Source organism: Ambystoma mexicanum, chromosome 3q, assembly GCF_040938575.1.
Source record: "Ambystoma mexicanum isolate Mex_15411 chromosome 3q, UKY_AmexF1_1, whole genome shotgun sequence".
Classification (NCBI taxonomy): Eukaryota; Metazoa; Chordata; class Amphibia; order Caudata; family Ambystomatidae; genus Ambystoma; species Ambystoma mexicanum.
The window spans coordinates 1,105,827,397-1,105,844,380 of NC_090926.1; the positions used below are offsets into that span (position 1 = coordinate 1,105,827,397).

Sequence of the window (16,984 nt, forward strand, 5' to 3'; positions counted from 1 at the left end):
GTAATGCATTTTATTTGGAAAAGTCCACAAAACATGCACCATTCAAAACTTGCAGTGAGTGATTAATAAGAGGATCTGAAACTATGTCAAAGGAAATGAATAGGTAAGACATGAAAATCACAAAACATCTGGTGCTCTAGATGGATATTGTGTCAAGTGTCATGCCCATGAGACTCTGTGACACATGTTTCGGAAAATATCTGGCTTCAACAGGTGAAGGATTACTTGAAAAGTCAAGCAAATTAGCAAGGATGTTCCAACCTAGAAGAGGGCATTGCAGTGTGAGGGCATCATAGAAGTCATCATTAGAGGCAATGAATACATTATCACTAAGTCAATGACCTCCTAGTTATTATCTTTACCAAGTGGGTGGCCGTGAGACAGTGATCACCACAGATAGGAAGTCAGAGATGTCAGGTGAAATGAAAATATGCCAGGCAAGAAATCTAGTTTGTATAAATCATCAATTTTTGAGACAGAGTAAGAAAAATGCTGGAACTCTAGAATAGTGTCCATAATGGAAAAATCTTACAGCAATTCTTAAATTTTGTAAAGTGCGAATGCCAAGAATATAACACACAGTGCATCGAATTTACGCATTTGGCCAATCCAAAGCAGTTGCTAAGGATTGGTGTATGTCAGGACTATTTGTCCCTATTTTGAGTTCATCTTCATTTCCATCTGTAGAAAGTACCAGTACATACACATTTTTTAGAAGACAAAACATCAGAAGCCAAACTAAGAGCTATTTCAGTGCATATAAATCAAAATACTATAAATAAGGATGGCGAGGAGTAGCAACCACCGCACTGTATACTCTCTTCAATCAAAAGTGTTCAATATGAATTGCGGAAGGGTTTGTGTTGCAGGAGTTGTTCCTTTCTTTACCTTCGCTCACTGGACCATCATATGCAAAGTGCGAATGCCAAGAATATAACACACAGTGCATCGAATTTACGCATTTGGCCAATCCAAAGCAGTTGCTAAGGATTGGTGTATATCAGGACTATTTGTCCCTATTTTGAGTTCATCTTCATTTCCATCTGTAGAAAGTACCAGTACATACACATTTTTTAGAAGACAAAACATCAGAAGCCAAACTAAGAGCTATTTCAGTGCATATAAATCAAAATACTATAAATAAGGATGGCGAGGAGTAGCAACCACCGCACTGTATACTCTCTTCAATCAAAAGTGTTCAATATGAATTGCGGAAGGGTTTGTGTTGCAGGAGTTGTTCCTTTCTTTACCTTCGCTCACTGGACCATCATATCCAAGGTGTGTTTTCCAAACTCACAGACTTGCTCTACATGTTGACTGTGTTTTTTTTTCATGTTTTTGTTGTTTTTGCCATGGGGTGTTTATTCTGTGTTTGAATTGGTGTTCAGTTGGTCTATTATTGTCAGATCAGTGCTTTTTTATCAAGTGGCCCTGTGGCCTAATGGATAAGGCATCAGCCCCCGAAGCTGGGGATTGTGGGTTCAAGTCCCACCTGGGTTGTCAATTATTTTTAATTTTGATCTTAATTAAATATGAACGAATTTCAACATATATTAACATAAAGATGATTAAAAGGTCTCATCAATGAAAATCATCACACTCATTTCATTCACCTTGTCAATACTGATATATTACCGCGAGACTATGCAGTAAAGACACGTGAATCTTGTCCTGTCTTCATAGAGCTGCCTTGCAACTGTGACATGTCACTTAATATTTTGTTTCTCAGGGAGTATAGCAGCAGAGAAACAGATACTGCTAATTCAATTTCTTATGAGGGCCCCAGCATTTAAGATGTTACTCTTAAGTGAGCTCCCCTGTAGCCACCAATTGCTGAAAAGTGTCTTCCTCAGGTGCCATCTCAACTGTGAAGAGAATCCTCCTAAGCTAGCCTCCTTGCAGTGACATGGCACTGAGAATCATTTTCCTCAGTGAGAATCTCTGCAGTGAAAAAGTTTCTCTTAAGGGATTGTCTCTGTCGTGGAATGTTATAGGAAGTCCTCTTGGTTGGGTAGTGTCCCTGGATTGTAGATCATCCTTTTATAGAGCTCCACTGCACTCACATGTTACTGAACAGCACCTTCCTCTGCAAGAATACTAGCAGTAGAAAATATAGTCTTATGAGAATGAAGCCCGCTGTAAGAGCACCCGAAATAGCCCTACTGCCAGTGTCTCTGCAGAAAGTGGACACTGAGTTGAAACTACTTTCTTGAATTGATTGCACAGTTAAGTACCCTTGTTGCTCGGCACTGTTGCCATTATGGAATCGGAGCGATTGAGAAAGACAACGGTCCGTACTGTAGAATAGAATCCTGTTGTGCTCTTTTTAGTGACCAATCGACACCAGTGTACCAGGAATACATAAACATGATAAAACAGAAAGAAAAGTGATGAATTCAAATGTAATGCATTTTATTTAGAAAAGTCCACAAAACCTGCACCATTCAAAACTTGCAGTGAGTGATTAATAAGAGGATCTGAAACTATGTCAAAGGAAATGAATAGGTAAGACATGAAAATCACAAAAAATCTGGTGCTCAAGATGGATATTGTGTCAAGTGTCATGCCCATGAGACTCTGTGACACATGTTTCGGAAAATATCTGGCTTCAACAGGTGAAGGATTACTTGAAAAGTCAAGCAAGTTAGCAAGGATGTTCCAACCTAGAAGAGGGCATTGCAGTGTGAGGGCATCATAGAAGTCATCATTAGAGACAATGAATACATTATCACTAAGTCAATGACCTCCTAGTTATTATCTTTACCAAGTGGGTGGCCGTGAGACAGTGATCACCACAGATAGGAAGTCAGAGATGTCAGGTGAAATGAAAATATGCCAGGCAAGAAATCTAGTTTGTAGAAATCATCAATTTTTGAGACAGAGTAAGAAAAATGCTGGAACTCTAGAATAGTGTCCATAATGGAAAAATCTTACAGCAATTCTTAAATTTTGTAAAGTGCGAATGCCAAGAATATAACACACAGTGCATCGAATTTACGCATTTGGCCAATCCAAAGCAGTTGCTAAGGATTGGTGCATGTCAGGACTATTTGTCCCTATTTTGAGTTCATCTTCATTTCCATCTGTAGAAAGTACCAGTACATACACATTTTTTAGAAGACAAAACATCAGAAGCCAAACTAAAAGCTATTTCAGTGCATATAAATCAAAATACTATAAATAAGGATGGCGAGGAGTAGCAACCACCGCACTGTATACTCTCTTCAATCAAAAGTGTTCAATATGAATTGCGGAAGGGTTTGTGTTGCAGGAGTTGTTCCTTTCTTTACCTTCGCTCACTGGACCATCATATGCAAAGTGCGAATGCCAAGAATATAACACACAGTGCATCGAATTTACGCATTTGGCCAATCCAAAGCAGTTGCTAAGGATTGGTGTATGTCAGGACTATTTGTCCCTATTTTGAGTTCATCTTCATTTCCATCTGTAGAAAGTACCAGTACATACACATTTTTTAGAAGACAAAACACCAGAAGCCAAACTAAGAGCTATTTCAGTGCATATAAATCAAAATACTATAAATAAGGATGGCGAGGAGTAGCAACCACCGCACTGTATACTCTCTTCAATCAAAAGTGTTCAATATGAATTGCGGAAGGGTTTGTGTTGCAGGAGTTGTTCCTTTCTTTACCTTGCTCACTGGACCATCATATGCAAGATGTGTTTTCCATACTCACAGACTTGCTTTACATGTTGACTGTGTTTTTTTCATGTTTTTGTTGTTTTTGCCATGGGGTGTTTATTCTGTGTGTGAATTGGTGTTCAGCTGGTCTATCACGGTCAGATCAGTGCTTTTCCATCAAGTGGCCCTGTGGCCTAATGGATAAGGCATCAGCCTCCGAAGCTGGGGATTGTGGGTTCAAGTCCCACCTGGGTCTTCAATTATTTTTAATTTTGATCTTAATTAAATATGAACGAATTTCAACATATATTAACATAAAGATGATTAAAAGGTCTCATCAATGAAAATCATCACACTCATTTCATTCACCTTGTCAATACTGATGTATTACCGCGAGACTATGCAGTAAAGACACGTGAATCTTGTCCTGTCTTCATAGAGCTGCCTTGCAACTGTGACATGTCACTTAATATTTTGTTTCTCAGGGAGTATAGCAGCAGAGAAACAGATACTGCTAATTCAATTTCTTATGAGGGCCCCAGCATTTAAGATGTTACTCTTAAGTGAGCTCCCCTGTAGCCACCAATTGCTGAAAAGTGTCTTCCTCAGGTGCCATCTCAACTGTGAAGAGAATCCTCCTAAGCTAGCCTCCTTGCAGTGACATGGCACTGAGAATCATTTTCCTCAGTGAGAATCTCTGCAGTGAAAAAGTTTCTCTTAAGGGATTGTCTCTGTCGTGGAATGTTATAGGAAGTCCTCTTGGTTGGGTAGTGTCCCTGGATTGTAGATCATCCTTTTATAGAGCTCCACTGCACTCACATGTTACTGAACAGCACCTTCCTCTGCAAGAATACTAGCAGTAGAAAATATAGTCTTATGAGAATGAAGCCCGCTGTAAGAGCACCCGAAATAGCCCTACTGCCAGTGTCTCTGCAGAAAGTGGACACTGAGTTGAAACTACTTTCTTGAATTGATTGCACAGTTAAGTACCCTTGTTGCTCGGCACTGTTGCCATTATGGAATCGGAGCGATTGAGAAAGACAACGGTCCGTGCTGTAGAATAGAATCCTGTTGTGCTCTTTTTAGTGACCAATCGACACCAGTGTACCAGGAATACATAAACATGATAAAACAGGAAGAAAAGTGATGAATTCAAATGTAATGCATTTTATTTAGAAAAGTCCACAAAACCTGCACCATTCAAAACTTGCAGTGAGTGATTAATAAGAGGATCTGAAACTATGTCAAAGGAAATGAATAGGTAAGACATGAAAATCACAAAAAATCTGGTGCTCAAGATGGATATTGTGTCAAGTGTCATGCCCATGAGACTCTGTGACACATGTTTCGGAAAATATCTGGCTTCAACAGGTGAAGGATTACTTGAAAAGTCAAGCAAGTTAGCAAGGATGTTCCAACCTAGAAGAGGGCATTGCAGTGTGAGGGCATCATAGAAGTCATCATTAGAGACAATGAATACATTATCACTAAGTCAATGACCTCCTAGTTATTATCTTTACCAAGTGGGTGGCCGTGAGACAGTGATCACCACAGATAGGAAGTCAGAGATGTCAGGTGAAATGAAAATATGCCAGGCAAGAAATCTAGTTTGTAGAAATCATCAATTTTTGAGACAGAGTAAGAAAAATGCTGGAACTCTAGAATAGTGTCCATAATGGAAAAATCTTACAGCAATTCTTAAATTTTGTAAAGTGCGAATGCCAAGAATATAACACACAGTGCATCGAATTTACGCATTTGGCCAATCCAAAGCAGTTGCTAAGGATTGGTGCATGTCAGGACTATTTGTCCCTATTTTGAGTTCATCTTCATTTCCATCTGTAGAAAGTACCAGTACATACACATTTTTTAGAAGACAAAACATCAGAAGCCAAACTAAAAGCTATTTCAGTGCATATAAATCAAAATACTATAAATAAGGATGGCGAGGAGTAGCAACCACCGCACTGTATACTCTCTTCAATCAAAAGTGTTCAATATGAATTGCGGAAGGGTTTGTGTTGCAGGAGTTGTTCCTTTCTTTACCTTGCTCACTGGACCATCATATGCAAGATGTGTTTTCCATACTCACAGACTTGCTTTACATGTTGACTGTGTTTTTTTCATGTTTTTGTTGTTTTTGCCATGGGGTGTTTATTCTGTGTGTGAATTGGTGTTCAGCTGGTCTATCACGGTCAGATCAGTGCTTTTCCATCAAGTGGCCCTGTGGTCTAATGGATAAGGCATCAGCCTCCGAAGCTGGGGATTGTGGGTTCAAGTCCCACCTGGGTCTTCAATTATTTTTAATTTTGATCTTAATTAAATATGAACGAATTTCAACATATATTAACATAAAGATGATTAAAAGGTCTCATCAATGAAAATCATCACACTCATTTCATTCACCTTGTCAATACTGATGTATTACCGCGACACTATGCAGTAAAGACACGTGAATCTTGTCCTGTCTTCATAGAGCTGCCTTGCAACTGTGACATGTCACTTAATATTTTGTTTCTCAGGGAGTATAGCAGCAGAGAAACAGATACTGCTAATTCAATTCCTTATGAGGGCCCCAGCATTTAAGATGTTACTCTTAAGTGAGCTCCCCTGTAGCCACCAATTGCTGAAAAGTGTCTTCCTCAGGTGCCATCTCAACTGTGAAGAGAATCCTCCTAAGCTAGCCTCCTTGCAGTGACATGGCACTGAGAATCATTTTCCTCAGTGAGAATCTCTGCAGTGAAAAAGTTTCTCTTAAGGGATTGTCTCTGTCGTGGAATGTTACAGGAAGTCCTCTTGGTTGGGTAGTGTCCCTGGATTGTAGATCATCCTTTTATAGAGCTGCACTGCACTCACATGTTACTGAACAGCACCTTCCTCTGCAAGAATACTAGCAGTAGAAAATATAGTCTTATGAGAATGAAGCCTGCTGTAAGAGCACCCGAAATAGCCCTACTGCCAGTGTCTCTGCAGAAAGTGGACACTGAGTTGAAACTACTTTCTTGAATTGATTGCACAGTTAAGTACCCTTGTTGCTCGGCACTGTTGCCATTATGGAATCGGAGCGATTGAGAAAGACAACGGTCCGTACTGTAGAATAGAATCCTGTTGTGCTCTTTTTAGTGACCAATCGACACCAGTGTACCAGGAATACATAAACATGATAAAACAGGAAGAAACGTGATGAATTCAAATGTAATGCATTTTATTTAGAAAAGTCCACAAAACCTGCACCATTCAAAACTTGCAGTGAGTGATTAATAAGAGGATCTGAAACTATGTCAAAGGAAATGAATAGGTAAGACATGAAAATCACAAAAAATCTGGTGCTCAAGATGGATATTGTGTCAAGTGTCATGCCCATGAGACTGTGTGACACATGTTTCGGAAAATATCTGGCTTCAACAGGTGAAGGATTACTTGAAAAGTCAAGCAAGTTAGCAAGGATGTTCCAACCTAGAAGAGGGCATTGCAGTGTGAGGGCATCATAGAAGTCATCATTAGAGACAATGAATACATTATCACTAAGTCAATGACCTCCTAGTTATTATCTTTACCAAGTGGGTGGCCGTGAGACAGTGATCACCACAGATAGGAAGTCAGAGATGTCAGGTGAAATGAAAATATGCCAGGCAAGAAATCTAGTTTGTAGAAATCATCAATTTTTGAGACAGAGTAAGAAAAATGCTGGAACTCTAGAATAGTGTCCATAATGGAAAAATCTTACAGCAATTCTTAAATTTTGTAAAGTGCGAATGCCAAGAATATAACACACAGTGCATCGAATTTACGCATTTGGCCAATCCAAAGCAGTTGCTAAGGATTGGTGCATGTCAGAACTATTTGTCCCTATTTTGAGTTCATCTTCATTTCCATCTGTAGAAAGTACCAGTATATACACATTTTTTAGAAGACAAAACATCAGAAGCCGAACTAAAAGCTATTTCAGTGCATATAAATCAAAATACTATAAATAAGGATGGCGAGGAGTAGCAACCACCGCACTGTATACTCTCTTCAATCAAAAGTGTTCAATATGAATTGCGGAAGGGTTTGTGTTGCAGGAGTTGTTCCTTTCTTTACCTTCGCTCACTGGACCATCATATGCAAAGTGCGAATGCCAAGAATATAACACACAGTGCATCGAATTTACGCATTTGGCCAATCCAAAGCAGTTGCTAAGGATTGGTGTATGTCAGGACTATTTGTCCCTATTTTGAGTTCATCTTCATTTCCATCTGTAGAAAGTACCAGTACATACACATTTTTTAGAAGACAAAACATCAGAAACCGAACTAAAAGCTATTTCAGTGCATATAAATCAAAATACTATAAATAAGGATGGCGAGGAGTAGCAACCACCGCACTGTATACTCTCTTCAATCAAAAGTGTTCAATATGAATTGCGGAAGGGTTTGTGTTGCAGGAGTTGTTCCTTTCTTTACCTTCGCTCACTGGGCCATCATATGCAAGGTGTGTTTTCCAAACTCACAGACTTGCTCTACATGTTGACTGTGTTTTTTTTTCATGTTTTTGTTGTTTTTGCCATGGGGTGTTTATTCTGTGTTTGAATTGGTGTTCAGTTGGTCTATTATGGTCAGATCAGTGCTTTTCTATCAAGTGGCCCTGTGGCCTAATGGATAAGGCATCAGCCTCCGAAGCTGGGGATTGTGGGTTCAAGTCCCCCCTGGGTCGTCAATTATTTTTAATTTTGATCTTAATTAAATATGAACGAATTTCAACATATATTAACATAAAGATGATTAAAAGGTCTCATCATGAAAATCATCACACTCATTTCATTCAACTTGTCAATACTGATATATTACCGCGAGACTATGCAGTAAAGACACGTGAATCTTGTCCTGTCTTCATAGAGCTGCCTTGCAACTGTGACATGTCACTTAATATTTTGTTTCTCAGGGAGTATAGCAGCAGAGAAACAGATACTGCTAATTCAATTCCTTATGAGGGCCCCAGCATTTAAGATGTTACTCTTAAGTGAGCTCCCATGTAGCCACCAATTGCTGAAAAGTGTCTTCCTCAGGTGCCATCTCAACTGTGAAGAGAATCCTCCTAAACTAGCCTCCTTGCAGTGACATGGCACTGAGAATCATTTTCCTCAGTGAGAATCCCTGCAGTGAAAAAGTTTCTCTTAAGGGATTGTCTCTGTCGTGGAATGTTACAGGAAGTCCTCTTGGTTGGGTAGTGTCCCTGGATTGTAGATCATCCTTTTATAGAGCTGCACTGCACTCATATGTTACTGAACAGCACCTTCCTCTGCAAGAATACCAGCAGTAGAAAATATAGTCTTATGAGAATGAAGCCTGCTGTAAGAGCACCCGAAATAGCCCTACTGCCAGTGTCTCTGCAGAAAGTGGACACTGAGTTGAAACTACTTTCTTGAATTGATTGCACAGTTAAGTACCCTTGTTGCTCGGCACTGTTGCCATTATGGAATCGGAGCGATTGAGAAAGACAACGGTCCGTATTGTAGAATAGAATCCTGTTGTGCTCTTTTTAGTGACCAATCGACACCAGTATACCAGGAATACATAAACATGATAAAACAGGAAGAAAAGTAATGAATTCAAATGTAATGCATTTTATTTAGAAAAGTCCACAAAACCTGGACCATTCAAAACTTGCAGTGAGTGATTAATAAGAGGATCTGAAACTATGTCAAAGGAAATGAATAGGTAAGACATGAAAATCAAAAAGAATCTGGTGCTCTAGATGGATATTGTGTCAAGTGTCATGCCCATGAGACTCTGTGACACATGTTTCGGAAAATATCTGGCTTCAACAGGTGAAGGATTACTTGAAAAGTCAAGCAAGTTAGCAAGGATGTTCCAACCTAGAAGAGGGCATTTCAGTGTGAGGGCATCATAGAAGTCATCATTAGAGACAATTAATACATTATCACTAAGTCAATGACCTCCTAGTTATTATCTTTACCAAGTGGGTGGCCGTGAGACAGTGATCACCACAGATAGGAAGTCAGAGATGTCAGGTGAAATGAAAATATGCCAGGCAAGAAATCTAGTTTGTAGAAATCATCAATTTTTGAAACAGAGTAAGAAAAATGCTGGAACTCTAGAATAGTGTCCATAATGGAAAAATCTTACAGCAATTCTTAAATTTCGTAAAGTGCGAATGCCAAGAATATAACACACAGTGCATCGAATTTACTCATTTGGCCAATCCAAAGCAGTTGCTAAGGATTGGTGCATGTCAGGACTATTTGTCCCTATTTTGAGTTCATCTTCATTTCCATCTGTAGAAAGTACCAGTATATACACATTTTTTAGAAGACAAAACATCAGAAGCCGAACTAAAAGCTATTTCAGTGCATATAAATCAAAATACTATAAATAAGGATGGCGAGGAGTAGCAACCACCGCACTGTATACTCTCTTCAATCAAAAGTGTTCAATATGAATTGCAGAAGGGTTTGTGTTGCAGGAGTTGTTCCTTTCTTTACCTTGCTCACTGGACCATCATATGCAAGGTGTGTTTTCCATACTCACAGACTTGCTTTACATGTTGACTGTGTTTTTTTCATGTTTTTGTTGTTTTTGCCATGGGGTGTTTATTCTGTGTGTGAATTGGTATTCAGCTGGTCTATTACGGTCAGATCAGTGCTTTTCCATCAAGTGGTCCTGTGGCCTAATGGATAAGGCATCAGCCTCCGAAGCTGGGGATTGTGGGTTCAAGTCCCACCTGGTTCTTCAATTATTTTTAATTTTGATCTTAATTAAATATGAACGAATTTCAACATATATTAACATAAAGATGATTAAAAGGTCTCATCAATGAAAATCATAACACTCATTTCATTCACCTTGTCAATACTGATATATTACCGCGAGACTATCCAGTAAAGTCATGTGAATCTTGTCCTGTCTTCATAGAGCTGCCTTGCAACTGTGACATGTCACTTAATATTTTGTTTCTCAGGGAGTATAGCAGCAGAGAAACAGATACTGCTAATTCAATTCCTTATGAGGGCCCCAGCATTTAAGATGTTACTCTTAAGTGAGCTCCCATGTAGCCACCAATTGCTGAAAAGTGTCTTCCTCAGGTGCCATCTCAACTGTGAAGAGAATCCTCCTAAGCTAGCCTCCTTGCAGTGACATGGCACTGAGAATCATTTTCCTCAGTGAGAATCTCTGCAGTGAAAAAGTTTCTCTTAAGGGATTGTCTCTGTCGTGGAATGTTACAGGAAGTCCTCTTGGTTGGGTAGTGTCCCTGGATTGTAGATCATCTTTTTATAGAGCTGCACTGCACTCATATGTTACTGAACAGCAGCTTCCTCTGCAAGAATACTAGCAGTAGAAAATATAGTCTTATGAGAATGAAGCCTGCTGTAAGAGCACCCGAAATAGCCCTACTGCCAGTGTCTCTGCAGAAAGTGGACACTGAGTTGAAACTACTTTCTTGAATTGATTGCACAGTTAAGTACCCTTGTTGCTTGGCACTGTTGCCATTATGGAATCGGAGCAATTGAGAAAGACAATGGTCCGTATTGTAGAATAGAATCCTGTTGTGCTCGTTTTAGTGACCAATCGACACCAGTATACCAGGAATACATAAACATGATAAAACAGGAAGAAAAGTAATGAATTCAAATGTAATGCATTTTATTTAGAAAAGTCCACAAAACCTGCATTCAAAACTTGCAGTGAGTGATTAATAAGAGGATCTGAAACTATGTCAAAGGAAATTAATAGGTAAGACATGAAAATCACAAAAAATCTGGTGCTCAAGATGAATATTGTGTCAAGTGTCATGCCCATGAGACTCTGTGACACATGTTTCGGAAAATATTTGGCTTCAACAGGTGAAGGATTACTTGAAAAGTCAAGCAAATTGGCAAGGATGTTCCAACCTAGAAGAGGGCATTGCAGTGTGAGGGCATCATAGAAGTCATCATTAGAGACAATGAATACATTATCACTAAGTCAATGACCTCCTAGTTATTATCTTTACCAAGTGGGTGGCCGTGAGACAGTGATCACCACAGATAGGAAGTCAGAGATGTCAGGTGAAATGAAAATATGCCAGGCAAGAAATCTAGTTTGTAGAAATCATCAATTTTTGAGACAGAGTAAGAAAAATGCTGGAACTCTAGAATAGTGTCCATAATGGAAAAATCTTACAGCAATTCTTAAATTTTGTAAAGTGCGAATGCCAAGAATATAACACACAGTGCATCGAATTTACGCATTTGGCCAATCCAAAGCAGTTGCTAAGGATTGGTGTATGTCAGGACTATTTGTCCCTATTTTGAGTTCATCTTCATTTCCATTTGTAGAAAGTACCAGTACATACACATTTTTTAGAAGACAAAACATCAGAAGCCAAACTAAAAGCTATTTCAGTGCATATAAATCAAAATACTATAAATAAGGATGGCGAGGAGTAGCAACCACCGCACTGTATACTCTCTTCAATCAAAAGTGTTCAATATGAATTGCAGAAGGGTTTGTGTTGCAGGAGTTGTTCCTTTCTTTACCTTGCTCACTGGACCATCATATGCAAGGTGTGTTTTCCATACTCACAGACTTGCTTTACATGTTGACTGTGTTTTTTTCATGTTTTTGTTGTTTTTGCCATGGGGTGTTTATTCTGTGTGTGAATTGGTATTCAGCTGGTCTATTACGGTCAGATCAGTGCTTTTCCATCAGGTGGTCCTGTGGCCTAATGGATAAGGCATCAGCCTCCGAAGCTGGGGATTGTGGGTTCAAGTCCCACCTGGTTCTTCAATTATTTTTAATTTTGATCTTAATTAAATATGAACGAATTTCAACATATATTAACATAAAGATGATTAAAAGGTCTCATCAATGAAAATCATCACACTCATTTCATTCACCTTGTCAATACTGATGTATTACCGCGACACTATGCAGTAAAGACACGTGAATCTTGTCCTGTCTTCATAGAGCTGCCTTGCAACTGTGACATGTCACTTAATATTTTGTTTCTCAGGGAGTATAGCAGCAGAGAAACAGATACTGCTAATTCAATTCCTTATGAGGGCCCCAGCATTTAAGATGTTACTCTTAAGTGAGCTCCCCTGTAGCCACCAATTGCTGAAAAGTGTCTTCCTCAGGTGCCATCTCAACTGTGAAGAGAATCCTCCTAAGCTAGCCTCCTTGCAGTGACATGGCACTGAGAATCATTTTCCTCAGTGAGAATCTCTGCAGTGAAAAAGTTTCTCTTAAGGGATTGTCTCTGTCGTGGAATGTTACAGGAAGTCCTCTTGGTTGGGTAGTGTCCCTGGATTGTAGATCATCCTTTTATAGAGCTGCACTGCACTCACATGTTACTGAACAGCACCTTCCTCTGCAAGAATACTAGCAGTAGAAAATATAGTCTTATGAGAATGAAGCCTGCTGTAAGAGCACCCGAAATAGCCCTACTGCCAGTGTCTCTGCAGAAAGTGGACACTGAGTTGAAACTACTTTCTTGAATTGATTGCACAGTTAAGTACCCTTGTTGCTCGGCACTGTTGCCATTATGGAATCGGAGCGATTGAGAAAGACAACGGTCCGTACTGTAGAATAGAATCCTGTTGTGCTCTTTTTAGTGACCAATCGACACCAGTGTACCAGGAATACATAAACATGATAAAACAGGAAGAAAAGTGATGAATTCAAATGTAATGCATTTTATTTAGAAAAGTCCACAAAACCTGCACCATTCAAAACTTGCAGTGAGTGATTAATAAGAGGATCTGAAACTATGTCAAAGGAAATGAATAGGTAAGACATGAAAATCACAAAAAATCTGGTGCTCAAGATGGATATTGTGTCAAGTGTCATGCCCATGAGACTGTGTGACACATGTTTCGGAAAATATCTGGCTTCAACAGGTGAAGGATTACTTGAAAAGTCAAGCAAGTTAGCAAGGATGTTCCAACCTAGAAGAGGGCATTGCAGTGTGAGGGCATCATAGAAGTCATCATTAGAGACAATGAATACATTATCACTAAGTCAATGACCTCCTAGTTATTATCTTTACCAAGTGGGTGGCCGTGAGACAGTGATCACCACAGATAGGAAGTCAGAGATGTCAGGTGAAATGAAAATATGCCAGGCAAGAAATCTAGTTTGTAGAAATCATCAATTTTTGAGACAGAGTAAGAAAAATGCTGGAACTCTAGAATAGTGTCCATAATGGAAAAATCTTACAGCAATTCTTAAATTTTGTAAAGTGCGAATGCCAAGAATATAACACACAGTGCATCGAATTTACGCATTTGGCCAATCCAAAGCAGTTGCTAAGGATTGGTGTATGTCAGGACTATTTGTCCCTATTTTGAGTTCATCTTCATTTCCATTTGTAGAAAGTACCAGTACATACACATTTTTTAGAAGACAAAACATCAGAAGCCAAACTAAAAGCTATTTCAGTGCATATAAATCAAAATACTATAAATAAGGATGGCGAGGAGTAGCAACCACCGCACTGTATACTCTCTTCAATCAAAAGTGTTCAATATGAATTGCGGAAGGGTTTGTGTTGCAGGAGTTGTTCCTTTCTTTACCTTCGCTCACTGGACCATCATATGCAAGGTGTGTTTTCCAAACTCACAGACTTGCTCTACATGTTGACTGTGTTTTTTTTTCATGTTTTTGTTGTTTTTGCCATGGGTTGTTTATTCTGTGTTTGAATTGGTGTTCAGTTGGTCTGTTATGGTCAGATCAGTGCTTTTTTATCAAGTGGCCCTGTGGCCTAATGGATAAGGCATCAGCCTCCGAAGCTGGGGATTGTGGGTTCAAGTCCCACCTGCGTCCTCAATTATTTTTAATTTTGATCTTAATTAAATATTAACGAATTTCAACATATATTAACATAAAGATGATTAAAAGGTCTCATCAATGAAAATCATAACACTCATTTCATTCACCTTGTCAATACTGATATATTACCGCGAGACTATGCAGTAAAGACATGTGAATCTTGTCCTGTCTTCATAGAGCTGCCTTGCAACTGTGACATGTCACTTAATATTTTGTTTCTCAGGGAGTATAGCAGCAGAGAAACAGATACTGCTAATTCAATTCCTTATGAGGGCCCCAGCATTTAAGATGTTACTCTTAAGTGAGCTCCCATGTAGCCACCAATTGCTGAAAAGTGTCTTCCTCAGGTGCCATCTCAACTGTGAAGAGAATCCTCCTAAGCTAGCCTCCTTGCAGTGACATGGCACTGAGAATCATTTTCCTCAGTGAGAATCTCTGCAGTGAAAAAGTTTCTCTTAAGGGATTGTCTCTGTCGTGGAATGTTACAGGAAGTCCTCTTGGTTGGGTAGTGTCCCTGGATTGTAGATCATCTTTTTATAGAGCTGCACTGCACTCATATGTTACTGAACAGCACCTTCCTCTGCAAGAATACTAGCAGTAGAAAATATAGTCTTATGAGAATGAAGCCTGCTGTAAGAGCACCCGAAATAGCCCTACTGCCACTGTCTCTGCAGAAAGTGGACACTGAGTTGAAACTACTTTCTTGAATTGATTGCACAGTTAAGTACCCTTGTTGCTCGGCACTGTTGCCATTATGGAATCGGAGCGATTGAGAAAGACAACGGTCCGTACTGTAGAATAGAATCCTGTTGTGCTCTTTTTAGTGACCAATCGACACCAGTGTACCAGGAATACATAAACATGATAAAACAGGAAGAAAAGTGATGAATTCAAATGTAATGCATTTTATTTAGAAAAGTCCACAAAACCTGCACCATTCAAAACTTGCAGTGAGTGATTAATAAGAGGATCTGAAACTATGTCAAAGGAAATGAATAGGTAAGACATGAAAATCACAAAAAATCTGGTGCTCAAGATGGATATTGTGTCAAGTGTCATGCCCATGAGACTGTGTGACACATGTTTCGGAAAATATCTGGCTTCAACAGGTGAAGGATTACTTGAAAAGTCAAGCAAGTTAGCAAGGATGTTCCAACCTAGAAGAGGGCATTGCAGTGTGAGGGCATCATAGAAGTCATCATTAGAGACAATGAATACATTATCACTAAGTCAATGACCTCCTAGTTATTATCTTTACCAAGTGGGTGGCCGTGAGACAGTGATCACCACAGATAGGAAGTCAGAGATGTCAGGTGAAATGAAAATATGCCAGGCAAGAAATCTAGTTTGTAGAAATCATCAATTTTTGAGACAGAGTAAGAAAAATGCTGGAACTCTAGAATAGTGTCCATAATGGAAAAATCTTACAGCAATTCTTAAATTTTGTAAAGTGCGAATGCCAAGAATATAACACACAGTGCATCGAATTTACGCATTTGGCCAATCCAAAGCAGTTGCTAAGGATTGGTGCATGTCAGAACTATTTGTCCCTATTTTGAGTTCATCTTCATTTCCATCTGTAGAAAGTACCAGTATATACACATTTTTTAGAAGACAAAACATCAGAAGCCGAACTAAAAGCTATTTCAGTGCATATAAATCAAAATACTATAAATAAGGATGGCGAGGAGTAGCAACCACCGCACTGTATACTCTCTTCAATCAAAAGTGTTCAATATGAATTGCGGAAGGGTTTGTGTTGCAGGAGTTGTTCCTTTCTTTACCTTCGCTCACTGGACCATCATATGCAAAGTGCGAATGCCAAGAATATAACACACAGTGCATCGAATTTACGCATTTGGCCAATCCAAAGCAGTTGCTAAGGATTGGTGTATGTCAGGACTATTTGTCCCTATTTTGAGTTCATCTTCATTTCCATCTGTAGAAAGTACCAGTACATACACATTTTTTAGAAGACAAAACATCAGAAGCCGAACTAAAAGCTATTTCAGTGCATATAAATCAAAATACTATAAATAAGGATGGCGAGGAGTAGCAACCACCGCACTGTATACTCTCTTCAATCAAAAGTGTTCAATATGAATTGCGGAAGGGTTTGTGCTGCAGGAGTTGTTCCTTTCTTTACCTTCGCTCACTGGGCCATCATATGCAAGGTGTGTTTTCCAAACTCACAGACTTGCTCTACATGTTGACTGTGTTTTTTTTTCATGTTTTTGTTGTTTTTGCCATGGGGTGTTTATTCTGTGTTTGAATTGGTGTTCAGTTGGTCTATTATGGTCAGATCAGTGCTTTTCTATCAAGTGGCCCTGTGGCCTAATGGATAAGGCATCAGCCTCCGAAGCTGGGGATTGTGGGTTCAAGTCCCCCCTGGGTCGTCAATTATTTTTAATTTTGATCTTAATTAAATATGAACGAATTTCAACATATATTAACATAAAGATGATTAAAAGGTCTCATCAATGAAAATCATCACACTCATTTCATTCACCTTGTCAATACTGATGTATTA

General features: G+C 39.1%; 8 non-coding genes across 8 annotated transcripts; all 8 read left to right on the plus strand.

Moving 5' to 3' along the window:
- Nucleotides 1-1,427: 1,427 nt before the first annotated feature.
- TRNAR-CCG (transfer RNA arginine (anticodon CCG)) lies at nt 1,428-1,500 on the plus strand. Its single transcript has one exon. It is a non-coding gene; the product is annotated as a tRNA-Arg (tRNA).
- Nucleotides 1,501-3,826: 2,326 nt separating this feature from the next.
- Nucleotides 3,827-3,899, plus strand: TRNAR-CCG (transfer RNA arginine (anticodon CCG)). The gene has a single exon. It is a non-coding gene; the product is annotated as a tRNA-Arg (tRNA).
- Nucleotides 3,900-5,863: 1,964 nt separating this feature from the next.
- TRNAR-CCG (transfer RNA arginine (anticodon CCG)) lies at nt 5,864-5,936 on the plus strand. Its single transcript has one exon. It is a non-coding gene; the product is annotated as a tRNA-Arg (tRNA).
- A 2,329-nt stretch (nt 5,937-8,265) lies between these two features.
- Nucleotides 8,266-8,338, plus strand: TRNAR-CCG (transfer RNA arginine (anticodon CCG)). The gene has a single exon. It is a non-coding gene; the product is annotated as a tRNA-Arg (tRNA).
- A 1,963-nt stretch (nt 8,339-10,301) lies between these two features.
- TRNAR-CCG (transfer RNA arginine (anticodon CCG)) lies at nt 10,302-10,374 on the plus strand. Its single transcript has one exon. It is a non-coding gene; the product is annotated as a tRNA-Arg (tRNA).
- Nucleotides 10,375-12,335: 1,961 nt separating this feature from the next.
- On the plus strand, nt 12,336-12,408 carry TRNAR-CCG (transfer RNA arginine (anticodon CCG)). Its single transcript has one exon. It is a non-coding gene; the product is annotated as a tRNA-Arg (tRNA).
- Nucleotides 12,409-14,375: 1,967 nt separating this feature from the next.
- Nucleotides 14,376-14,448, plus strand: TRNAR-CCG (transfer RNA arginine (anticodon CCG)). The gene has a single exon. It is a non-coding gene; the product is annotated as a tRNA-Arg (tRNA).
- A 2,329-nt stretch (nt 14,449-16,777) lies between these two features.
- Nucleotides 16,778-16,850, plus strand: TRNAR-CCG (transfer RNA arginine (anticodon CCG)). The gene has a single exon. It is a non-coding gene; the product is annotated as a tRNA-Arg (tRNA).
- The last annotated feature ends 134 nt before the right edge of the window (nt 16,851-16,984 follow it).